The following is a 16,007-nucleotide window of genomic DNA, read 5'->3' as shown; positions in this document are numbered from 1 at the left end:
AAAGCTTGAGATGACTAATGTGATGACTGATTTAAGGCTAGGTATATGTACAGAGGTGTTTGATTGACTTTGATGATGTTTTGTTGGCTCAAATGTGAAAGGAAACCTTAGGTCTAGGGAATGAGACTCAGTTTTGCAGAGATCTCTATGGGGCAAGGTAGGAAAGTGATTTGATACTTCAAATTGAGTGAGATGGAGAGATTTTATACAGGTGAAGAGTTGAAAAGGGCATTAAAAACTCAGGGATCCTTTTCAAACAGCTGAAAACATAGATAACTAAACAAACCCTAGGCAGAGCACTGCACTTTCAATGTATTCTATCTTTATCCTTATCTGATTTTAGTTAAGATGAAATGAAGAGAGATAATGGCATACATAAAACACATGTAGACTTACATTAACAGAAGAAAACACAATACCAAAGAAAGATGCCACGTGAATCCCATAAAGAGCTGCAAACCACTGGTCTATTCCTTAGCCAAACTGCTGAAATGAGTATACAATAAGCTCCAAGCTTTCTCAAAAGTCCAACCATGCTAATGACTGAAAAATTACAAGATATAGGCAACCAAAAACTCATCCTAGCCTCTAGGGGTTGAGCTCATAAGATTAGGAGCTGTTCCAACAAAATCTAAACTAAGAACTAAAAAGTAGGCAGTGGAACAACTTGCCTCTAAAAACTAGGAAACTGATTCATTCAGTTGCAAACTACCTTTTGATGGATGAATCTACCTCTATGAGTGAAAATTTAGCATAATTACATCAAAATTCATCATGTCACATTAAATTACATCATGATTTTAACAATTAGAAGGAAAAGAGTCAAACTATGAAAAAAATAGGCGAAAAACAGAGTTTTTGACCAAAAATGAGCAAAATTCCTCCAATGCGTCGCGCTGATTTCCCTATGCATAGTGCCTTTTTGCAGCTGATTTTGGAGGCCTTCCCGGTGTCCAAATTTGCTCCAAGTGGGCTTGTTGGAAAGGTATGCCTGTCTACTTTCCAGAAAAGGTGGAATTTTTTAATTTGGCCGCCATGTACCGCTCCAAAACTTAGTTCTCCCAAGACTTCTTCCTGTGTGTCAAAAAAGGGGCAAAAAGGTCATTTTTAAGGTGTTTTTGACCTTTTTGGAAGCCCAAAACCTGTCAAAATTTCTTGGCCATTTGTGAGCATGCATATTTTTTCATGAAAAATCCAAATATGTTGAGTTTTCCTCAAAAGGAGGTCCCCATCAAAAGTGAGTTCCAGGTGGCGCAGCGCGTTGGGTAGAAAAGCCTGTTTTTTAAGGCAAAAATTCCAAAATTGCAAAAAGTGTCCCAATTTTTTTGAAATTTGGGTTGAGTGTCCTCCATTAAGTGTTGTGTTGGGCCAAGGAAGCCTCAACCAAGATCTGAAGTCTATCTTGCTCTTTTTGCCTCCTTGATGCCTTCTTCAACTTGGCCTTCAAGTTCCTGATTCTTGCTTGGCACACCATATTTCTTGACAAGTAGTGGTATGCCATGTTTCTCAACATATTTTTTTCATTTATGGCCTTCTCCAGCATTCTCTCCAAGTGGATATTTTTCCTCTCCAACCAAGATTCACGATTAGCATTGATTTCTTCTTCAAGTGTTGTGAACTTGACTTTCCTCCTTTTGGAAGCTTGCCGGTTTTCTCGTATGTTTCTTAGCTCCGTTATGGTCTACTGATCCTCTAGCTGTTTGTTTCTTTGCTCCAAATATTTGAATATCCACTTGGCTCTTTCTAGGTTGAGAGACAAATGTTGAATGTCAGCTTGCTGCTCGTGGATGATCTCTCTAAGCTTTGAGCTTTGTGAGCCCAAATCGGTGTCATCATCCTGAATAAGAATAAAATATGTCTCTTGCCCTCTTGAATGCCCCTCATCATGCAATGGCCGCTTTCCCTTGTCCTGTACCTACTCTTTTAATGGAGGAAGTGAGACCCCTTCCACCCCAGGTGGAGATAATACTCACTTTGCTGCTACAAACAACCTTCTAGTGCCTTTTTGATAGGTGACAAACACTGGCACACTAGCGGTTTGTGTCTCATCCTGTCGATGTGAAGCTCCACCTGTCTCATGAAAAGTTGTTGGACGTACTTGAGGACCTGTGAAGACCTCATGTGAAATGATATTCTGTTATGAAACCAGCTCAAGAAAATATAGATCAACGCCTTAGAATTCAGCCTCTTCGAGGGGGCAACCTCCTTTACATTACATAAATGAACAATTCTTGGATGATTCAAATGAAAAAACCTCCTTTCTATATATAGGAGTCTAAGGAGTCACAATATAATCCAGCCGACCTAACAATAATAATATAAAGCCACAAAAATAACAATAGAGGGATTCTATGGGGCACAGTAATAACAATATGGGGGAAATAGGGGCACAAAAATATTAATAAGGGTTATAACTACAATAGTAATGGGGTAATCACTAGTATTATAGGGACCCAACATGCCCCTCTCCTTCAAAAAAGTGTTGTCCTCAACGCTTGAGTAGTTCTGGATACTTCTGCATAAAATTCTCATCCTCCCATGTGGAATCTTCAGCGGATAAGTTCTTCCACTTGATAAGATACTCTGAAATTGATCGATTTCGTAGCTGTCGAGTTCTTGTTTCTGTGACTGCTTCTGGTTCCAATATAATTTTTCCTTCCTCGTCAAGTTCTGGAAATATTGTTTGAACTGGGAGCTTGTCGCCTATAACCTTCTTTAAACATGAAACATGGAAAACTGGGTGCAATCGAGAAGCTGCAGGAAGCTCCAATTTGTATGCCATAGTACCAATCTTTTGCAACACCTTGTACGGACCATAATACTTTGGTGATAATTTATTATCCTTCTTAGCTTGCTTGAGGGACATTTGCTTATATGGTTGTAGCCGTAGGAATACCCAATCACCTACATCAAAACTTCTTTCACTGCGATGTTGATCTGCCTGTTGTTTCATTCTATTCTGTGCCAACACGAGGTTATCCTTTAAGAGTTGGAGGACTTGTTGTTGATGTTCGATGTGATGTTCCACTGCCTGAACCTTAGAATTTTCTCTTAAATATGATGTGATGGATGGTGGTTGATACCCATAAAGTGCCATAAATGGGGTCATTTTTGTTGCTGTATGGAAGGAAGTGTTATACCACCATTCAGCCAGAGGCAACCATTTGACCCATTGTGTCTGTTTATCAGATACAAAGCAACGAAGATATCCTTCCAAACATTTTTTTACTATCTCAGTTTGCCCATCAGATTGAGGATGATAAGATGAGCTATGAGCTAACTGAGTACCAAGACAAGAAAATAATTCTGTCCAAAAATTTCCAGTGAAAATGGGATCTCTGTCACTTACAATAATCTTTGGGTTTCCATGTAGCTTTTGAATTGTTTCCATAAATGCAGTAGAAACTGTACTGGCTTTAAATGGATGTGATAATGCACAAAAGTGTGCATACTTGGTAAGTCTGTCAACTACCACCATGATGACACTCTTTCCCTCAGACTTGGGTAAACCTGTGATAAAATCCATTGAAACCTCCTCCCAACGTTGGCTTGGAATGGATAAAGGTTGTAATAGACCCGGTGTCTTAATTGTTTCAACTTTATTTTGTTGGCAAACCAAACATTCCGCCACAAAATTTTGAATATCTGATTTAAGGCCATCCCAAAAAAATTCCTTCTTAACCCTGTGGTAAGTTTTTAAAAATCCTGAGTGCCCTCCTAAGGGAGAAGTGTGCAATTCCATAAGAATCTTTTGTTTTAGCTGGGAATTCTTACAGAGGTATAAGCGATCTTTGTACCATAACGAATCATTTTTCCAGCTAAATGTATCAAACGTACTGGAATCTTGTTGTAACTTTCGAATAAGTGCCCACACTTCTTCGTCATTCTTCCATTCCTCCCTTGCTTCATTTATCCAATCTGGTTGGATAATAGAAATGGTGCACAACAATGCTTCCACATCCTCATCCTTTCTTGAGAGTGCATCTGCCACCACATTTTGCTTCCCTTTTTTGTAGATGATTTCAAAGTCATAACCCAACATCTTTGTGACCCACTTTTGTTGCTCTTCAGAGGATAATCTTTGTTCTAAAAAGTATTTAAGGCTATCATGATCCGTTTTTACCTTGAAGTGTCTTCCCATTAGGTAGGGTCGCCATTTCTTAAGTGCATGGAGTATTGCCAACATTTCCTTCTCATAAATAGCTTTGCTTAAAAACTTTCCCTTGATTGGACGACTTTCAAAAGCAATGGGTCTTTCATCTTGCATTAGAACAACACCAATTCCATTTCCTGAAGCATCACATTCCACAATAAAGGTTTTTGTGAAGTCCGGTGTAGCTAAGACCGGTGCTTGGCACATTGCCTCTTTAAGATGTTCAAAGGCCTTTGTTGCTTCCGAAGTCCATGAAAATGCATCTTTCTTCAATAATGTTGTTAGAGGTGCTGCTATTCTCCCATAATTCTTAACAAACTTGCGATAATACCCTGTCAACCCGAGAAATCCTCGCAGATGCTTTATGGATGTGGGGATTTTCCATTCCTTAATGGCTTTAATTTTGCTAGGGTCTACCTTAACTCCTTCATGAGATACAATATGACCCAAATATTCCACCTCCTGGACTCCAAAGAAACATTTGGATCTTTTTGCATATAATTGTTTCTCCTCCAATAGTTGTAGCACCTTGTCAACATGTTCAACATGATCCTTCCAAGACTTGCTGTAGATTAGTATATCATCAAAAAATACTAACACAAATTTTCTAAGGAATGGTTTGAAAATTGAATTCATCAAACCTTGAAATGTTGAAGGTGCATTGGTAAGGCCAAAAGGCATGACCAAAAATTCATAATGACCCTCATGAGTTCTAAATGTTGTTTTCGGAATGTCTTCAGTCTTCATTCTGATTTGATGATATCCTGAACGAAGATCCAACTTGGTGAAGTAAATTGATCCATGCAATTCATCCAGTAATTCATCAATGACAGGAATGGGGAACTTATCTTTAATAGTGAGCTTGTTGAGCTCCCTATAATCCGGACACATGCGCCATGATCCATCCTTCTTGTGCACCAATACTACTGGAGCAGAGAAAGAACTTTGACTCGGTTGAATTATACCAGCCTCTAGCATTTCTGCAACCATACGTTCAATTTCACTCTTTTGGACATAGGGATATCTGTACGGCCTGATGTTTGGAGGAACACTTCCTGGAATCAGATGAATAGCATGATCATGATCACGCATAGGTGGGAGACCTTTGGGAGTCTCAAATACCTTGGAATGATTGTCCAGGACTTTTTGGAGATCTGGAGAAATAGATGATTCCAATGTGGAAACATCTAGCGAACATAATTGTGCAATTACACCTCTTTGCTCCTTTTTTAGAAGCTTTGTCATACCATTAGAGCTGATTATCTTTCCTGGTTTCCCTGCAATACCCCTTAATTCAACTTCCTTTCCTTCCGTAGAAAATTTGATGAAAAGTTCTTGAAAATTAAAAGCTATTGTACCCAAGGATTGTAGCCATTGGACTCCTAGTACAACATCAGCACCTCCCATTGGAATGGAAAGCATTGGGCTAGTCAATACATATTCTCCCATGGATAGCTTGATATTATGGCACTTTCCAGAGCAATTTATTGTTCCTCCATTTGCAATCATCACTTGACACTCTGGTGCTGGATATAGGAAGCAATTCAATTCTTTTGCTACCTTACAATGAATAAAATTGTGGGTGCTTCCTGAATCAATCAACACTATTACCTTTTTCTTCTTGATTTGTCCTTCTATCTTGATGGTTTGAGGAGTGGTAATTCCCGCCAATGCATTACAAGATATGGTCGGATTTATTTGTTCTTCATCTAGGCTTTGTTCCTGGATTATATCCTCTTCTTTTGACCTTTCTTGCTCCTTTTCTTCTTCCTCTTCACAATCTATGTAGAATAATTTCTTCTCAGCACACTTATGACCTTTAGTGTATTTTCTATCACAACTGTAACAAAGCCCTTTTGCTCTTTTTTCTTCCAATTGTTGTGGTGTCAACCTTATAGGTTGTGGAAGACTAGGGGCAACAACACTTCTGTCTTTATAGTTGTGAGTGGTATGCTTCCTGGTTGCCATAATTTTGCTTTCCATTTTTCTTGCTAACCTGAATGCCTTCTCTAATGAATCAGGTTCCCAAAGGCGAACATCATGTTGGATATTATCCTTTAAAGACCCTATGAACACATCAATCCTATGCTCCTCTGGAATATCTTTTACCCTTATGTTCAATTTTTGGAACTCCTCAATGTGCTCCATTATTGAACCCTTTTGTTTGAGACTTATCAATTGGCTAAAAAAGTGTTGCTTTTTGTATCCTCATAATGTGCTATCAATTCTTCCGTAAAAATTGCCCAAGTGATAAATTGTTTACGAGAGCAAAGCCATTGATACCATACAAACTGATTTGGTTCCAAATATAAAGTTGCCATACGTACCTTTTGTGTGTTTTGCACATTATTGAGATCGAAGAATTGCTCCATCTGTAATATCCATGTGGCAGGATCCTTGCCATCAAACTTCCTCATATCGATTTTTGGAATATGGTGAGTCTTTGATCCAACATTAGCTTCTATGGAATCATGATTAACATTTCTTTTGTTCTCATCATGAGTTTTCTTTAGAACCCTTTCACCCTTAGGGACCATTTCTTGTAGCAACTTATTCATATTTGTCTTCAATTCGTCCATGTCTGTCTTCAAATCTATCTTCAAATCATCCATCTTAGCTTCCATGTCAATCATCTTACCTTCTACGCCTTTCTTTAAACAGTCCATCTTAGATTCTACACCTTTCCTTAAACCATCCATCTTAGCTTCTACATCTTTCTTTAAACCATCCGTCTTAGATTCTGTTCCTTTTTGTGCAAGGGACAGTTGTTGCACTTGGTCTTGTAATTTTGATATATCATGTTGCATTTCTTCCTCTTCTTCATGAGTCATGCTAGAGCTTTCAGGTTCCTTACTAGGTGTTTGCATTTTCTTTCCTCAGGGCATCAGTTACCGATAATAATGCTCTAATATGCCCTTTGAATTCCTTCAAAATAAATTTTCAAACCAAGCTTAAGCAAAAATTTAAGAAAATATACACACCTTTTTTCACTTTGTAGGAGCTTGATATTGCCTCTGATGTATCTTTGTACTTTCCAATCATCTAGTTCTGAATTTATGAGCTATAGTATCCCTCTGTGTCCTCTTTCCAATGCCACAAGTCTGACCCAAATTGGATTCTCCAAGGAAGAGTTATGTGAAATCTCCCACAGTGACTTGCTTATCGACTAGTTCAGTAGAGCGAACTTGTACGACGTGCCAAGAGTCACTGTTTCGACCTTTGAATCTAAAACATGTATACAAGAAACTACAGTCCGTCCTCTTTCTGTACCTTCTTATGAAATTGCAATCCTATCCCCAGAGAGAAAGTTATGATGATTTTCCCCAGGTCACCTGTTTTGAATGTAATTCAGGTGTCTGCAAAAAGACCAACTTCCTCAGACCATATCTCCGCAAATATCACGCGAAAAGCTCTAAAATTCGGACCCAAGATTCAGTGTGATTTCTTCTCAAATGGGTTTTTTTTGCGACTTCTAAAACGTCACAGAAAAAAAGCTATAGCGAAAATGCCAAGATGACCTGTTTGGAGTAGCGAAACCCTAGAATCCAAAGCTCTGATACCAAATGTTATGAAACCAGCTCAAGAAAAGATAGAAAAGATAGATCAACACCTTAGAATTCAGCCTCTTCGAGGGGGCAACCTCCTTTACATTACATAAATGAACAATTCTTGGATGATTCAAATGACAAAACCTCCTTTCTATATGTAGGAGTCTAAGGAGTCACAATATAATCCAGCCGACCTAACAATAATAATACAAAGCCACAAAAATAACAATAGAGGGATTCTATGGGGCACAGTAATAACAATATGGGGGCAATAGGGGAACAACAATATTAATAAGGGGTATAACTACAATATTAATGGGGTAATCACTAGTATTATAGGGACCCAACATATTCTCTCATGAGATGTTCTGTAAACCAAGTTGATGCATGACCACAATTTTGATTAGTGCAAAATGATATATGTTGTTATACTGCTACTGAGGAGTCTTCTTGTGCACTAAGGTGGTCATTTTCTCAATGTTCCGGCAAATAAAGTAGGGGATATTCATGATTCTCACCCTAGTGAATTGCATCAACAATATGATATGATAGGCATACAGGTGAGAAAACTGGCCCTCACAGCTGAAATACTTAATTATGAGTTTCATCAAGGGAGCATATGAGTCTTTCAAATACCGGAAGGGAAAAACTCTACTAAGATGTCCCAGATAACCAGCCTTGATGTAAGGCTCATAATGTTCTCTATCAATCTGCTGCCCCTTATTCTATTGCTCACCGACATTGGGAATGCCAGTTGCTAGAGAAATAGACTCTGGTGTCAAGGTGAATGTCACACCTGCTAGAGTGACTTGGCCATTTTGAAGATGGAGCACAAACAACCTAGCCAACTCATGATGATACTGGACTCTCTCTACCATCTCATAGAACTGATAACAGGATTGGTGTTGAAAGCATGTGACAACAAGAGGACAGGCCTGCAGCTCGGCAAGTGAAGTAGGCTCCTCTCGTATATGTTTGCCACCCTTGTGAGGTCTTCTTCTTACATGCATTTCTTTAGGAGCATCATTGTGTGTCTCCTCATCTCGGCCATAGGAAGGATCAGACTCCATGTCTGCCAATGTGTGAGTTTTTTTGATGAGTATGAAGAGATTTATGGTGTTTTTAGTTTTCTGCTACCAAGGATGAAAATGTATGAGGGACTGTGAAGGGAGAGGGTATGAGGGGTTTGGAAATGTTTTTGACAAGTTTTTCGGGAAATAGGGGGCTTAGGGAATAGTATGTAGGCTTAGGGATAGCAATTAGGGTTTAGGAATTTGTAACTAGGGTTTGGGATAGTGGGAGTTAGGGATATGGGTTTAGTGAATTTTAGGAATATGGGAATTAGGGAATGAGTGGATGAAACTGGAAAATAAATGAAGGAGTCAAAGAATGAGGGAGTGATGGAGTAGAATTGGCAGGAAAAACACAAACTATAAACCCTATTCAATTGGTTTTGCGCAAAAATTGCAAGGAGGTAGGGTTTGAGTTTTATCTCATTAAACCACCATAAATTTTAAGAGAAACTCATTCACTAGCAAGGGAAGAAGGCTTGACTTCCTTGAACAGATGGAAATTAGGCAAATTTGGTAGTTTGAAAGAGTTTATGGGTTAAATAGGGCTTTAAGCCCTATGCGCCGTGCCACAAACCCAATGCGTTGCACCTTCTCTATGCGTCGCGCTAGTGTATTTTTTGCACTGTGGAGGGCGGCCCAATGTGCCGCACCAGCTCTATGCACCGCGCCCACGACCCAATGTGTCGCGCCCCTGAAACTTGCACAGTTTTGCTGCAATTTTGCTCTCTTTCTCCAACACGACCTTCTCTTGCTCAATCTTTCTTCTTTGAATGCAAATGAGCTCTTTGAACATGAAAAATGATTTATATACAAGAGATTTTAATTTTTCACTCATAAAACCCACTTTTGTAATGTTTGCATTGTGACTTACTTTTCAAACTCTGTTTTTGGGTAGTTTACTTCATTTTTGCCTTTGATGAACTGAATGATTTGATTTTTTGTTTGCCTTGCAGGGGATGGAGTTGTTGAAGTTTGGCATGGTGACCAGGGTTGCCACTGAAGTTATTTACATATGAAAGAACTGGAATTACATCAAATTTATACATAAAAACATAAAATACTCTGTTTTTCCTCAAAACAAGGTTTTGAGGAAAAATCAATCACTGAGTGAGTGATTATGGAAATTTTTGTTGCTGGAACTTTATTTGACCACCTCATGTGCCTGCTGACCATCACTGAGCATTTTGAGACCTTATTGACGAAAACCCTAAACCTAATGAGACCTAAAACCCTAAAAATAACTTTTACAGATTTAAAGACAAAAATTGACTACAGATGATCTAGATGAATGAAAATAGGCCAGCACATGAGGGAAAATATATAATAAGCCATTACCGTCAGATGATCCATGATCCTAATGGAATGTAGCTGATCAGGTGAGACACCTAACATGCAATGCAACAAGAGTGTTTGATCACTGACAGAGGGATGAAGATACCGACACTAACAAGACCTAGAAAGGAGCATTCCAAATTTGGGAGGGATATCTGTGACAGCTATACCAGGCACTACACTTTTCACTGGAATTTGGGCAAGGGTGACTACTAAATCCTTAATCAATCCTAAATATGGCACCCTTTTAGAATCAAAGGTGTACAAGTCATGATAGGGTCTAGTTATGTCAATTTTCAAATGGTCCATGATACTTTTTGGCATGAGGTTATGTGATGCTCCAGAATCAAGCATACAATTATATAACATGGAATTATTTGTTTTAAGAGTTACATAGAAAGGAGGCACTATTTCATCTATCATATCTGAGCTAGGACCAAAGACAACTGCTGGTTTTTCATCTTGCAGACTAATGATATCACTTTCAACATCAACCGAGGTGTTTTGTGCCATGTGGAGACTTACTTTTATACCCATGGTTTTTGGAAAGTTCTAAAAGTGGAATTGGGATTTTAACTCTTTCTAACGCTTTTTCAACATTAAATGTAGTCAAAGAATTTTTATCATTTTGAGCAATATCAGTTGACTGATTTAATGGTCAAATAATAGTTGTTTGAGTTTCAACAGCTTTGGTACGAGGTTCAATTATTGGAGTCTCCTTAGGAGGTCTTCTAGGGCCAGGTCTAGGCCTAAGATCATATCTCTTGTTCAACTTTGCAACTAAAAATTCAGAGAAGGCACGGTATTTAGAAACCTGTGAGGATTCTTGATCATCTTGAACCTAATTTTGTTGTGAGAGAGGAATCATAACTATTTGATCAGAAGAAGTATCCATGTTATTGATATCTTCAGTAATAGTCATAGTATTTTCATCAGGTTACTGGTCATCTATTAGTAAAGGAGTGGGAACCTGTTGATCATTGCTAGGTCTCTGAAGAATTTGTAATTGTGGATTCCTTCTATATTGACCTTTATTTTGATTTTGGGGTCTATTAGCTATTTGTTGAACTATCCTAGGTTGAGTCTCAATCTTGGAAATTCTATTAGATAGATTTCTAAGAAGAGAAGTTATTTCATCTATTTTAGAATCTTCAGTTTTAGTCTTAGAAGAACTAGAGGAAGTAGAGGCTTCTTGAATATATTTGAGTTTTCTTTGGGCCTTTTCCTCTTTAGCTTTCAAGGAAGTCAAAGAAACCCTATTTGCTTCCACCTCTATAGCATTTGTTTGCATATCTTCAAGATTTCTTGAAAATCTCTCTCTTAGCATTACGACAAAATCATCGTCAAAGGCTTTAGAAAACCTAGACTTAGTTGCTGCTACAGGGGGTTTGTAATCAGAGAGCATCTTATGATAAACTTTATTGAACCTTTTGATAAAATATGATACAAGTTCACCAAATTTTCTTTTAAGTTATTCAAACTCAGTCAGAAAGTAAAGAGGATCTTTCTTTACACCCCATTGATTTTTAAATATGTTTGTAAGCTCCTCCCAATTTCTAATGGAATTTATAGGTAACTACCTAAACCAGATTCTTACATTTCCTTCAAGTGACTGTACAAACAATCTCATGTAAAAAATTTCTTGTTCAATATTCATATTGTCTGCAAAGTCTAGAAAAGCTTGAAGATGGTCCTCAGCTGTGGGACCAATTTCTCCATTATACTTGGGAAGGTATTTCAAATACCCAGCTGGGAATGCATCGAGGTTAGCAGGTAAGACTAAAGCTGCATATCTAGCTTGTACAATAGGTTGGAATGCCATAGTAGAAGGTGGTGTATGAGGTGTTTGTGTGGATGAAGAAGAAGAAGATGAAAAAGAAGAAGATGAAGAAGAGGAAGAAGAAGGTGATTGAGGGGGTGTGTGACTATGTGGAGGTGAAGAAGGAGGGGATCTCCTGAATAACTTTAAAGGAGTCTTAAGAACTAACTTTGGGACCTGTGAATGAATACCCTCTTTTGTTTCAAAGAGTGGATTTGTATATACAGAGATGGTCTCTTCAGGTTGTTCAAAAGTAGAAGCTTCAAGTCGTTCAGAAGTGGAAGGAAATGAATAAGTGGTAGGGGATATGAAATCTATGGGTTTGTATTCAAGTAAATGAACACCCAATTCAGACTCAGTTTTAGGTGATCCTGGTGGTAATGGGGGTTGTGGATGATTTTCAAAGGAATGAATGAGGAAAGTTGAATCTAAATCAACTCCCCTATCTAATAGTTCAGAAACCCTTGGAGCTATTTGTGTCAAATCAGGATCAGATGGAATATTACTAAAAGGATCAAATGATAGTAACTCTTCAGACTGCAAGGCTAAAGAGGAAGAAGAAGATGGTTGATGTCTCCTTTTAGAACTAGTTTTTCTCAGAATTTTTCAGGCTCTGACAGAGGATTAACTAAGTCAGATTCTTAATGAGATCTGGTGTGCTTAAAAGGTGCCAGTTTGGGCTAGTGGAGTCACCAAGTGAAAGATTTAAACCTTTCTAGACCTTTAATCACCTTAAAGGAATAGAATGAATATCGTTGTCCCAAGAAAACATAATGGAATTCGAATCCCCGGCAGCAGTGTAAGACTGATGTTGTACCTCTGAGTTCATAATGGCCAGCTATCAAGCCAGATAATCTAAGATAATTGTTTTGGGGTTTTTGTTTTAGTTTGGAAGAGAAATGAATAAAACAGATGTAACACTATAATGCCTAACCTTTTGAATAATATTAATCCCAAAGTAGAGGGCTGCTATAAAATTTTAATCAGTGAAATAGCTTGAATAGTGGTGAGCATAAACAAAAAACTAATATGATTATTACAGTTTTCAGACAGAAAATTAAACAATCATAAGTATGAAAACCTTTGACCGATGTTCAGAAGGTTCAAGAGAATATGCTTATGCTTACAACAAGATGCTGATGATTTATTGATTCAGAGGGAACTAATTAAACAGACAGTTCATTAATCCATTCTCTTTAATGATTATCACTTTAGAAGCTTATAGGAATAGATTGAGACACAATTATTCCTACCTAGGTATCTTTGTAAGAAATACGAATATGAAGATAAAGTTAATGTGTTACTGGAAAAAATTACAAACACAAACTGTGTAAAACTGAATTTAGAATCCTTTGCTTTGTATTAAGGGTCCAGAAAAGTCAAGTACATCAAGTGTTTACAAATGCTTCTTCAAGGGTGAAAACTCTCTTTCAATGGTCAACCTGGTTCAATGGTGAACAATGAACCCTTAATAACTCAAGAAGAGTGTTATTTATACAATAGTAGAACTAAGAAAATATCCTAAACTGTTTAAGGATTTATTCTAGGAAAAGGAAATATCTTCATGCAAGAAGATAGAGACAGCTATTGAACTGCTGCTTGTTGTCCCTGTTATTTAGGTTCTGCTAGCTTTGGTCTTTGATATTTTTCCCTTTAAGCTGATTGTCTGTTTGATTTTCATGCTGGAAGTCATATTCACTTATGACCTTTCATCTGATACACTTTAATCTGATACTCTTTGACCTTATTGACCTGTCAATATCATTTACTGTGCCTTTTTACTTTTACTATACATTTCAAGTTTTTACTGTGTATTTCAACAGTAAATCATTTAGTTTTTTTATGTCTCAGCATCAAGTAGTTTAGATATTGATCATCTGTTTTTATTTTAACTATATGTTTTATCTGCCTCCTCTGTTTTGTCGTTTAACAGTGTAAATTGTTTGTTTTAACATTTACTGTGTAAATGATTTCTTCTGCTCTATCTTTGGTTTATACCTGATTTTTGTTTGTATAGGAAAATCATTTGAATTCATTTCTCCAGAATCTGGACCAAACAGGTTTTTAATTGGTATAAAAACTGTTTATCCAGTCTCCTAGTCTTCTAATGATCACCTGTAAAATACAACAATTATTAAGAAAAGCACAAGTTGACAGGGAGGGCCACAATGGCTTCATTTTAGTTGAAAGGTCCGTGGATGGAGTCCGGAGTTTTTTCGGGAGGTAAATAGTGGTTAAATCGGTTGCAGAGGCTTAGGGTGGTGCAGGGGGGTTAAACAGGTTTTACTGTGTAAACAGACGAAAAGAACGAAAGTGAGGGTTTTCGCATCTAAACGGGTAAACGGTTAACTTTTTAAAATTTGGTGCAAAGTGAACAGTGGATGGTTTTACTGTACGTGGGGGAACAGTTTCGGAGGCTCATCGCATTGCATTTGGCCATGGGGTGGTTTTATCCGAGGGTACATGAGTTAACATGGGAATGACACATAACCACAAGGGGCCCGAGCAAAACCACGAATCTCGCGTGCTCTCAGGCCTTTAAAGATAGGAGATCGGGAGCGTGCGATATGGTTGTGGATCATTAGATCTAGGAGAAGGTGATCGGACGGCTATCACGCGGTCGAGATGCATGGAGGGAGCAGGCACAGGGATTAGTGGGCCCGGGGAATAATTATAAAGTATTTGTAATTATTTTAATGAATAAAGCAGGTTTAAACACATTGCGATGGGTTTATGGAGTGGGACCAGGGTTAACGACAACAAGGTTTATTTAACCACACCAAGGTTGGTGGGTTAAAAGAGTTTTATAGCGGGAAATGGCAATATAACAGAGTTAATGTTAAATAATATGGGGGGAGACAAAACGTATACTAGAAGGGTTTTATAGGTTAAATGGGTTTCGTCGGTAAATACATGAGTGGCAGAGTTTAAATAGATAAAGCGAAGGGGGGAATTTATACTTAGGGTAAAGGGTTTTTTATGGGTTTTTAGGGAAATCACTAGGGAAATTAATATTGTCAAAGGGGAATGGGTTTCACAATAGGGAAAAGAGTTTTTTTGGGTAGGAGAATGAATTTGGAAGGTAATTTTCTAGGGAAATGTGTGAACCAAGGGAAATGGTGAAAATGAAGGGAAAAGGGTGTTTTCTTAAGAAATGATGGGATGATGAGGAAATTAGTAAGGATGTAGTGGGGAATGAAATGAATGAGGGAATGTTAACCAAATCAGCTAGTAAACATCTTTTCACCTTCATAACTGCTTCCTGCACATTGCAACACATGATCAAGCATGATAAATGTACTTATGCCTCAATCTACTTTGTACTTCTGCAACCTATCTTCTACCTACCCTTTACTTATCCTAACATTTTTCTTCACTTAATTGGGTGCATTTAGGCTAGCAGACCCTTTTCTTTCCTTTTTCTTTTGAAAAGCAAACTATCTAATTCTAACCTTATAACATCCAAGGGCTCAGATTAAACTGATGAGCTCCTTATTATTCTCTACCTAACTACTGATTTGCCAAGATTAAATAGTTTGGCTAGATCTTTATTCTCTAACTATAAACATGAAATTTAAAGCGTGAACTAGTCAAGATTAAACTATTTGACTGTCATGGGTTGTGGCATTTATGACAAGCTTCACACAACCATTATTTTGCATAATAAAGTAAAAGTAGTGGCACTTGGATTTGCACAGTTTCAGAGTTTATTGCTTTTTTTTTCTTTTCTCTCTAACCTAACATTTTATTTTTGCCTTCATTTTTTAGGGCATCTATTCTAACATTTTCTTTGATATGGACATGTTATCAAGATATTTCCTAACATTTTTTATTCAGTATTCTTTTTTTCCATATCCTAGCTTAACATTTTTTTAAAAATATTTTCAGTTTTTGACTAATTGATTCTAACTTACCAAAACCAAAAAATGCTACAACACATACCAAAGGCATAGGTAAGAAGTTTCTTTCCGAGATGGATTATGAAGATGGAGTCCTAAACATAAATGGACAAGGTATTACCAATCCAATTATGGTTTAGGAGGGACTAAAGTATCAAGGATTGGGATATGGTCAAAGGGAGT

Source organism: Pinus tabuliformis, chromosome J, assembly GCF_031772625.1.
Source record: "Pinus tabuliformis cultivar Carrire ecotype Pingquan chromosome J, CPIR1, whole genome shotgun sequence".
Taxonomy (NCBI): Eukaryota; Viridiplantae; Streptophyta; class Pinopsida; order Pinales; family Pinaceae; genus Pinus; species Pinus tabuliformis.
Note: the sequence above shows the minus strand (reverse complement) of the source record.